This window comes from Abramis brama (genome assembly GCF_963993115.1).
Source record: "Abramis brama genome assembly, chromosome: 11".
Taxonomy (NCBI): Eukaryota; Metazoa; Chordata; class Actinopteri; order Cypriniformes; family Leuciscidae; genus Abramis; species Abramis brama.
In genome coordinates, this window is record NC_139973.1 from 15329958 (window position 1) to 15339105 (window position 9148).

The window sequence follows — 9148 nt, forward strand, 5'->3', positions numbered from 1 at the left end:
TGCATGTAATGTTGCATGTAATGTAATGTAATGTAATGTAATGTAATGTAATGTAATGTAATGCCTGTAAGTTTTTCCGTACGCACCTGCTTAGTGTGTTGAACGTGGAAGTGTTGATTGATTCTTTATGCTATACCATTTATCTGTGGCTTTCAATAACTTCAAACAGTACAAAGAGTCAACTTCAGAATTCGTTCAATGCAAAACTTGCATCCAGCCTGATGACATTTAAAAGTAACCATGAGGTGACAATAAATATCTAAGCATGTGATGCTTATTATTAGTGGACGGAGAGCAGTCCGTTGAGTTATGAGCAACTGTTCAGCTACTCAGCGGTGTTTGTGATGAATATGTAAATATAGCTCTCTCTCTGTGTGTGTGTGTGTGTGTGTGTGTCAGCATGCTATTGTTTGTTTTTCCTGAATCTGTGCGTGAGAGACAGAAGGTGAATGCTGATCTGAGAGTAAATAGGCCCAGAGTCTGCACATTCGCTCAGGTCCAACTCGCTGTTTTTCGGGGCAGGTGCTGAGGTAGACTTCTTCATGAGCAAGTAGACCTCACCTCCATCTCGCACACACACACACACATACACACACACACACACACGTTATCCCCCCTCACCCCCAGACCCCGCAGCACTCATCATCACAGTGGCGACGCCAATCGATGTGCAACGCCCCACTGAGCGTGTCTGCGGCAGGCCGAGCGCAGGGCTCCTCCACAGGGATTGTGGGAAATCTGATTTATGATGCCCGTGGTGCTGCTGACCACAAACTTTAACTCTTACCCCACTGTACTCCCTCTTTGCTTTCCCCTCTCCCTCCCTCCTTTTTTTTTTTTTTTTGTTTGTTCCTCCTGTGTCTCTTTTACCCTAGGTGTGGGTTTCCTGTGTTTCCACAGTCATCTCAAAGTTCCCAAACCGTTTTTATCAGGCAGAATAGTCGCAAAGACTCAGTGAGCATGCAGGCCTACTTACACAATCGTGCTCTCGCTTCCCATAGTAACAGGATGTAGGGCAGGTGAGCTTCAAAGAAGTAGAGGAGAGATTGAGAAAGCTTTGCTAAGAGGGATAGAGAGCTGTGAGGTGGATGAGGAGAGGGGAGTGATGATACCGTTTCATTGGGATCTGTGGAGTAGATGGAAAAAGAGTTTAAAGAATTGTGGCAGATGTTCATGGACACTTTAATGCTCAGGCTCCTTCATCTGGTGTTCAGCTCTGCCCTGAAGTTTAGCTAAAGCCCTCAGAGAGACAAAATGAGACGGATGAAGAAAGAACAGGTGCGGGTAAAAGGTAGCCTAATAAGTGCGTAAAAAATAAATATATTTCAGATTAAAGGTGATTTGTGTCATATTTAAGTCAAGTCAAGTCACCTTTATTTATATAGCGCTTTTTACAATAGTGATTGTTTCAAAGCAGCTTTACAGTGATAACAGGAAAATAATGCAACAAAGTTAGTAGAAAACAGTGTCATAGTCCAGCTTAAGTCAGTATTGGCTCATTTTTGTTGTAAAAAAGTTATTCATTTAGGTAATTTATGTAGGCCAAAACCTGTAAACGAATTAGCATTTTAGCACTTCTGGTTCCATCGGGACTGAAGTCAGTGTTTTTTATTTTCTTTTTCTTTTCTTTTTCTTTTTTAAATAGTTTTTTATTATTAAATGCCTGAAATAAGATCTGTGGTTAACATGAGCTCAAGATATTTTCATGGTTTATTATGACATAAAATACATCAGTAATATCCCCTTGTGATTTATTTTAAAGCTTTCGTTTAGAAAAAGACAGTTGGCTAAACTACAGATTTTGATCATCATGACGAACAGGTAAACTTACTCACTGGCACTCTTGCAAACTATTCTAACTCAGAATTTTAGGGATATATATATTTTTTTTAAATAAAGACTGAGAGAGTTGTCGGAAGCTTAATGGTGTTGACGTTAAAGTCATGCAATCGTTGTGTAGTTTGTTTATAGCATTTAGCTTTTTATTTATGCCGTATTGTAATTAGGCTTCAAAATTCATAAAAGCTGCGTTCATTTATGAAGATTAACATGATGAGCAAAATGTGTCAGTCACATAGCTGTTTTTGTTGATCCCGAAGCTTATTTTCTGAAATAATCCAAAAGGCAATTGAAAAATCCAATAGTTTTTTTGTCAAGGGAGCCAGGGTGATGCTAACTTGTGGTCTGGCCCACAAAAATGTGTCATCACTGCGAGCCTCTATTGCAGGGATAGGCAACGTCAGTCCTGAAGTGCCGCTGTCCTGCAGAGTTTAGCTCCGACACACACCTGAACAAGCTGATCAATGTCTTCAGGATTACAAAGGCTACAGACAGGAATGTTTTTTATCAGGGTGATCAAGACCCCAACACGATGCAGATGGCTCTTGTTTCATTCTGAAGGGGGCTAATATTGTACGCCTACTCACCAAATGTAAACATATGGATATGAAATATTAATTTAATAAAGTTATTTTTTTTCAATTAAGTGATGAGAGACATGAAACTAGACATGTAGGAACACAGTTTAGCTATATATATATATATATATAGCATATTTGATTGCAGAGTGCTGCAGTTGACCAGAATCAAGTATTCATGAGAGCTGTGCAATAATAAACAATAAGAAAAAGACATAAACAAAGTGCACAAACATATACAACATTGTTTATTTAATTGACTGATAAATTGATATTGATTAATGGCTGATAATGATATTTTCTATCCCTTCACCAAACAATCAAATACAATTTTTGCCATTTTTACATTACATGATATGCTTTTAAGGCATGTTCATGCTTTGGACAATTGGCTAGTATTCATATTGAAATTGATTTAGTCCCAACAATGTAGACAAAACCTGACCCTCACACACATACACACTCTCTACTCTGAGGGCTTTTGTGGAATAGGTGACTGAGAGAAAATAATTGCCATTCCCTTTTGGTTTGTTGTCGATGCAGGTACATGCTATTTGTTTGTTTTTTGGTTTTTACACACATGTACATCTATGACAAACACTAATCATAACAATTTTGTCTCGTATATTAAAATGCATAATCTCTCAAAATGCGGCTGCAGAGATTAATTTGCATTAATGTTGCAAATTAACAAGAGTCAGAACAGAATCAATGTGATACTCAACTCTCTGTTAAGTGTGGGCCCATGGGAGAAAAGATCAAAATAGCTCTATGATTGAATTCATTTTATTCATAGCTTGAGCTGAGTAAAAATGGAAAAAAGTTTTATGCATATGATAAACTATAATTGCATTATTGTATTTAGAACAAGCTAAATGGTAAGGATATATAAAGGTCTGAAGGGACAACATGATAATGCTGGTCTCTATTATGAACACAATGTAAAACATCAGCACTATGAGAAACATTACATTCACTGATAGAGTGAATGATTGCTGTATCTGCAGGGGGTGCAGACTTCCTACTGTGTGTTTATGTCTGCACATACTGTATGACTGGAAATATATGGGTGTTTTCCTTGTGCCAGCAAGAAATTTATATATATATATAGACTGTCAGATTAGTTGTTTTACATGCTACCTTTTTGCTTAATTTTTGGTCTTGCTTCATATTAAGTGTCTTTAAATATTATGTACTAAGATTTAAATTAATCAATTAATGCAATACACATTTATTGTGGACATACACGTTCTTACAATTGTACTTACATTTTAAAAATACCTGCATATTACGGTGACCGAGAGGGAACATGTTCGGTTCACTTAGTTTTATCGTGGCATATAAACTTGTAGGAATGTGATAATATGTCGTTGCCACGAGATATTAATTTACATCATATTAACTCGTGGGAATGTGATAATAAGTAATGGCCACAAGATAATTTTTTTTGAGAAAACAAAAACAAGAACACAGGAACAACTAAACTGACAAACTGACAATTCATTTCTGTAAATACATCATTATTACACTCTTGACCCTGCACCTACCCCTTAACAACCCTTAAACCTAAGCATACCATGAAACCTGTCTCTAACTTTACCCGGAAGTAGATTGTACCAAACTTTTTTTTAATAGATTATTTTTTGTATAACTTTTAAAAAATAACAATACTGGTACAATAATAACAGTAATCGCCATTATCATCCATCCATCTAAACAATCAACTATAGAGAGTGACAGTATCAAATAAGATGGGATCAAACATTAATTCCTTCCTCATTGATCTGATGTGTGTGTAGGAAATGAGTACACTGAAACACTCTCTCTCTCTCCATCTATCTCCCTCTTTCTCTCCTTCTCCATGTAATTCTATATTCTCTCCTAAGAGGCTTATGTTTAATATCATAGATGTGCATTTGATGAGATGGCAAGTTGTGAAATGTAGCTTTGATAGCTATATCAATATCTCATCACTTTTTCATATCATTGACAAAACACTGTGTGTGTATCTGCCCTGCAGACAAATAATTTAAAAAGACCATGGCTCATGTTAGTACATTTCTGTCTAGTTGAGATGTTAGTATATTATCATGACATACTTCATGGTTGTCTTTCATGGCCCTTATCTTTGACTTATGATTAAAAAAAAAAAAAAGGAAAAGGAATTTCATTTTCTACTCACATCTACAATTGCTAAAAACACAGTAAACATTTGCATTCATCTCCAACCAATCTCAGGCATTACAACACAGTACAGTGCACACAAACACTGAAGCGCTCATCCTAATCTTCTTTAACTCATTGGGAATTGTGGGTGATATATTTGTACCGCTTTTCACTTTTTCTTGTCTCTATGCCTCTCCATTACATTAACATAGTTTACATCAACCTGGCTATGAAAGGACTGAATCCCTGGCCTGGACAAATAGAAAGAAGGCACAGGTAAGAATTAAACTAAATAAAATAAAATAATAAAATAAAATAATTCTTTTTTTTATGCACCAACATTTTACAATTTTCAGAGTTATGTTTTGTTTTGTGTTAGTTTTCATTTCTTTCAGTTGCTATTTTCCTTTGACCCTTTTCCCGTTTGTCTCATTGATTCATCCCATTCACCTATGCCTTATTAATTAAATCGTTAGAAGTCCTCAGTTTGAGAGGACGTTTACACAACAATGATATGCTTAAAACAGAGAAGTTTTTCCTTTGAGTTTTCCGCGTACAGACGACACCATTGTCGAAATGATCCCCATTCACACGGATCCGCTAAAATGACTAAAAACCCTGTATTCTGCTGCCAGGCCGTTAGATAGCGATGAAACACCATAGACTGAACACGTAATACGCATGTGCATGACGTCATTGGGCCCTATCTTGCACCCAGCGCAACTGACTTTGTACACCGACGCATGTATCATTCCTATTTTGCACCCACGCAAAGCGGACTTTTCCCTCCACAGACGCACGTCGGTTAACTAAGAAATACACGTGCGCTCCCAGGGGCGGTGCAGCGAAAAGAGGAGGCGTGTTCCGGCGCAAATGTTCCCTCATGCTTTTTTACAGGTTTAGAAAACAATTCCGCCACTGACCGAAAAAAAAACAGTTTAAAGTCAGTGGCGCGTTGCGCATGTTATTCATATGCTATTTTAAAGGCGCATGCTTGGCCATAATCAATGTAGCGTGTGCTTTAAGTGTCACAAGCATACACTTTGATTCTCTCATCTACACACAGACGCAGCAGTTATCATTTTTGCAAATCATACATTATTACGATAGATAGATAGATAGATAGATAGATAGATAGATAGATAGATAGATAGATAGATAGATAGATAGATAGATAGATAGATAGATAGATAGATAGATAGATAGATAGATAGATAGATAGATCGGGCGCAAGAGTCATTTATCCCGCCGGTATAATTGCAACAGCGCCCAAGACCCGCCCACAAAGTTACTTGAGTTTTGCGCTTGATACTTGCGTTTCAGATCGTTGAAATAGGGCCCATTGTCTTCAGAGATTCACATTTTTGTTGTTTACATGGAGACCATTTTCAAAAACTTGCACTTTGAAACCCGTTATAAATGGTATTAGCTGAAAATGGTGTTGTGTAAACAGCCCCTCAGTCAGTTCCTTGTGTCCTGTATTGTTTAACGTGTATGTTGTAGTGGTTGCTCTATTCCGTGTCTCCAAGTTATCTCCTGCGTGATTCTTTGTTTTGAATTAGCAATTAAATAATATTTTGTTTACTTCCATCACTGTGCTCTCTTTAGAGCCACCCAAACTGTGACAGAATACAGGACCTACTAAAATGGAACGGTCTGAGCAACAGAGACTGACAGAGGACAGCCTGCTAAACATCCAGCAGCGAGGCCGACCTCTGGAGCATTACGTGGGTGAATTCCTGGAGCTGTCCCATCTGGTGAGCTGGAGCGATTCTATGCTCATTGCATGCTTTCAGATGGGACAGGATGATGAGTTATTTCAAATTCAATTTCAATTTCAAATCTCCTATATATATATATATATATATATATATATATATATATATTGTTATATTGTTATATACCCTAGTTGATTGCATTGATCATGTCCTCTGGCTAAATAGTTCTGATTTCGTTGTTGAGGAAATTAATGAGGACATCACCTGCCATCATCCAGTCCCATCCCAAAAACATTTGAGTGCTCCAGCTCATCCCAAGCCTGCACCCAACCTTTCCACAGACTCTGCAACAGTGAACATCAGAACCACCTATTCAGCCTCTCCAGCCTTCCCCCGGGCCCGAAAGAATGTGTCCAAAAGTGTCCATTCCTAAGTCCACTCCAGAGAGTGAAATCCCAGAATCCGCTTCAGAGAGTGAAATACCAGAATCCGTTCCAGAGAGTAAAATATCAGAACACGCTCCAGAGAGTGAAATCCCAGAACACGCTCCAGAAAGTGAAATCCCCAAATCCACTCCAATGAGTGAAATTCCCGAGTCTGTTCCAGTGAGAGACATTCCTGAGTCCTTTCCAGTGAGAGAAATTCCTGAGTCCTTTCCAGTGAGAGAAATTCCGAGTCTGTTCCAGTGAGCCAAATTCTAGAGCCTGCTCTTCATGGCTGCCCTGGTGGGATTGAAGAGGTGGTTCTTTCTCTGTCCGTTGCTGCTGCTATGTGTGTCTGGGCCACAGTGTCTTCTCCATAAGTCCCTGGCCACAGTGGCCAAACCGGCTCCCTTGTAAAGGCCACGGATGCCAATCCTTTCTGACTCCTAGCACTACCGGCACCTCCCTTGCTCCCTGAGCTACTAGCACCTCCCTGGCTCCTTGCACTGACAGCACCACCCTTGCTCCAATAGTGCTACCCTTGAGGATCCCTAGCCTGCCGGCACCACCTTGGTGACCTACCACTACTCCAGGGCGCCCACCCTGCCTCCCCGGTTGGACTCCTTTTGGCGCATTGTGCACATTGTGCACCTTTCGGGAGAGGGGAGTAATGTCAGGGTTAGTATGTTTTGTTTTGTCTCAGTTTTCATTGTGTTCAGTTGTTATTTTCCTTTGACCCAGTTTTCTCATTGATTCATCCCATTCACCTGTGCCTTATTAATTAACTCATTAGCTCCTTTGTTTGCCTCTGTACTTAAGCCCTCAGTTTCAGTCTGTTCCTTGTCCTGTATTGTTAAACGTGTATGTTGTAGTGTTTGCTCTATTCCTTGTCTTCAAGTTATCTCCTGCGTGTTTCTTTGTTTTTTAATTTGCAGTTAAATACTGTTTTGTTTACTTCCATCATCATGCTTTCTTTATAGCCACCCAATCCGTGACAACATTAAGTTACCATCACTTAATATTACTTAAAGGGCACCTATTATGCCCCTTTTTACAAGATGTAAAATAAGTCTCTGATGTACCCAGAGTGTGTATGTGAAGTTTTAGCTTAAAATACCCTAAAGATATTTTTTTACAACATGTTAAAATTGCTATTTTTGGCGGGTGAGCAAAAACGTGCCGTTTTTGTGTGTGCAAATACAAATGAGCTGGTGCCTCTGGCCCACTTTCAAGAAGAGGGCGGAGCTTCAAGGGCTTGCGCTTCAGTTTCAGGACAATCTCATCTCATGGAATGAAAATGTCAGAACAGAAACTGTACTAGCAGTGTTCAGTTGGACCCAGAGTCGGACAATAATGCCTACAGAGCCAGAGAATATATGCTGTATGGAGAGAGAACGGGTATAGTTTAGTTTCATTACAGTTATAACTTATTTGTCATCGTGCTTTTATCCACTATTAGTACAAGCCTGTTGTAACGAATTATATCCAAAAATTTACTGATGAGTTTTATGAAGTTTATTGTACTTCCCACAAAAGATGAAGCATTTGTTTTAGTCCAGAAAATCACCATAAGAGCTGAGTAAAACAGTACAAAAAGTGCAAATTAAAGTCTTATCTATAAACTCTCTCTCTCCCTTGCATTATTATCAACATATAGTAAACAGTAATACAGACCTTCTCAGTGGGTGCTTAATAAACTGGTACACTTTATATCTGTAAAACAACTCCTATAAACTGTAATATAGTGTGCCCTCTCCCTTTCATTACTGCCATGTATCAGTATCGCTCCGGAGACTGTAAGCTGGATCACGAACACAACAGTTGGTACAGATCCATTCTCGAGTAACAACTTTTTAGCAAGCCTGCTTTGTACAGACCCTCGTTCACAAAGCAGTCTGGTGTAAAATGATTTGCGCAAACAAACTCATTTAGGTAGATTGGGGGCGCATTCCCTTCAAAAACAAAAGTAATCCACTGCATCTTCAGCAGCTCAGATGTTGTGAGTAAATGATGACTGCTATGTTCATTCTTACATCCAACAACAAAACACCTACATCACTTGGAAGACATTCTTGTCTACAGCTGCTCCGGCGTCGAAACAATGGCGGAATGTGTACAGCTGACTGAGGGCGGGTCTATGCTAAAAAGGGCCGTCAACAGTCGTGGGAGAGGCTTGTGCAAAAGTACGTCACATTGCCCAGAATCTGAAAACAGCTTGTTCTGAGACACTGCTCATGATTAATGGGGATTAAAAAAAAAAAGCACTGGGTGGATTTTTATCATTATAGGGTGGTTGTGTACACACACTGCCAACACAAATTTATGTTCAAACACCATGTAAAAGTGAATTTTGCATAATAGGTGCCCTAACATAAACTAACACTGAGCGATTAAACTTTATTTTAAGGTATCCGTTTTACAGTGT

The 9148-nt window shown here is 38.9% G+C and overlaps 1 long non-coding RNA gene across 1 annotated transcript; it reads left to right on the plus strand.

The window, feature by feature from the left end:
- Positions 1–4766: 4766 nt before the first annotated feature.
- Positions 4767–8271, plus strand: LOC311092681. Its single transcript, XR_014608284.1, has 3 exons — positions 4767–4859; positions 6192–6340; positions 6643–8271. It is a non-coding gene; the product is annotated as an uncharacterized lncRNA (long non-coding RNA).
- The last annotated feature ends 877 nt before the right edge of the window (positions 8272–9148 follow it).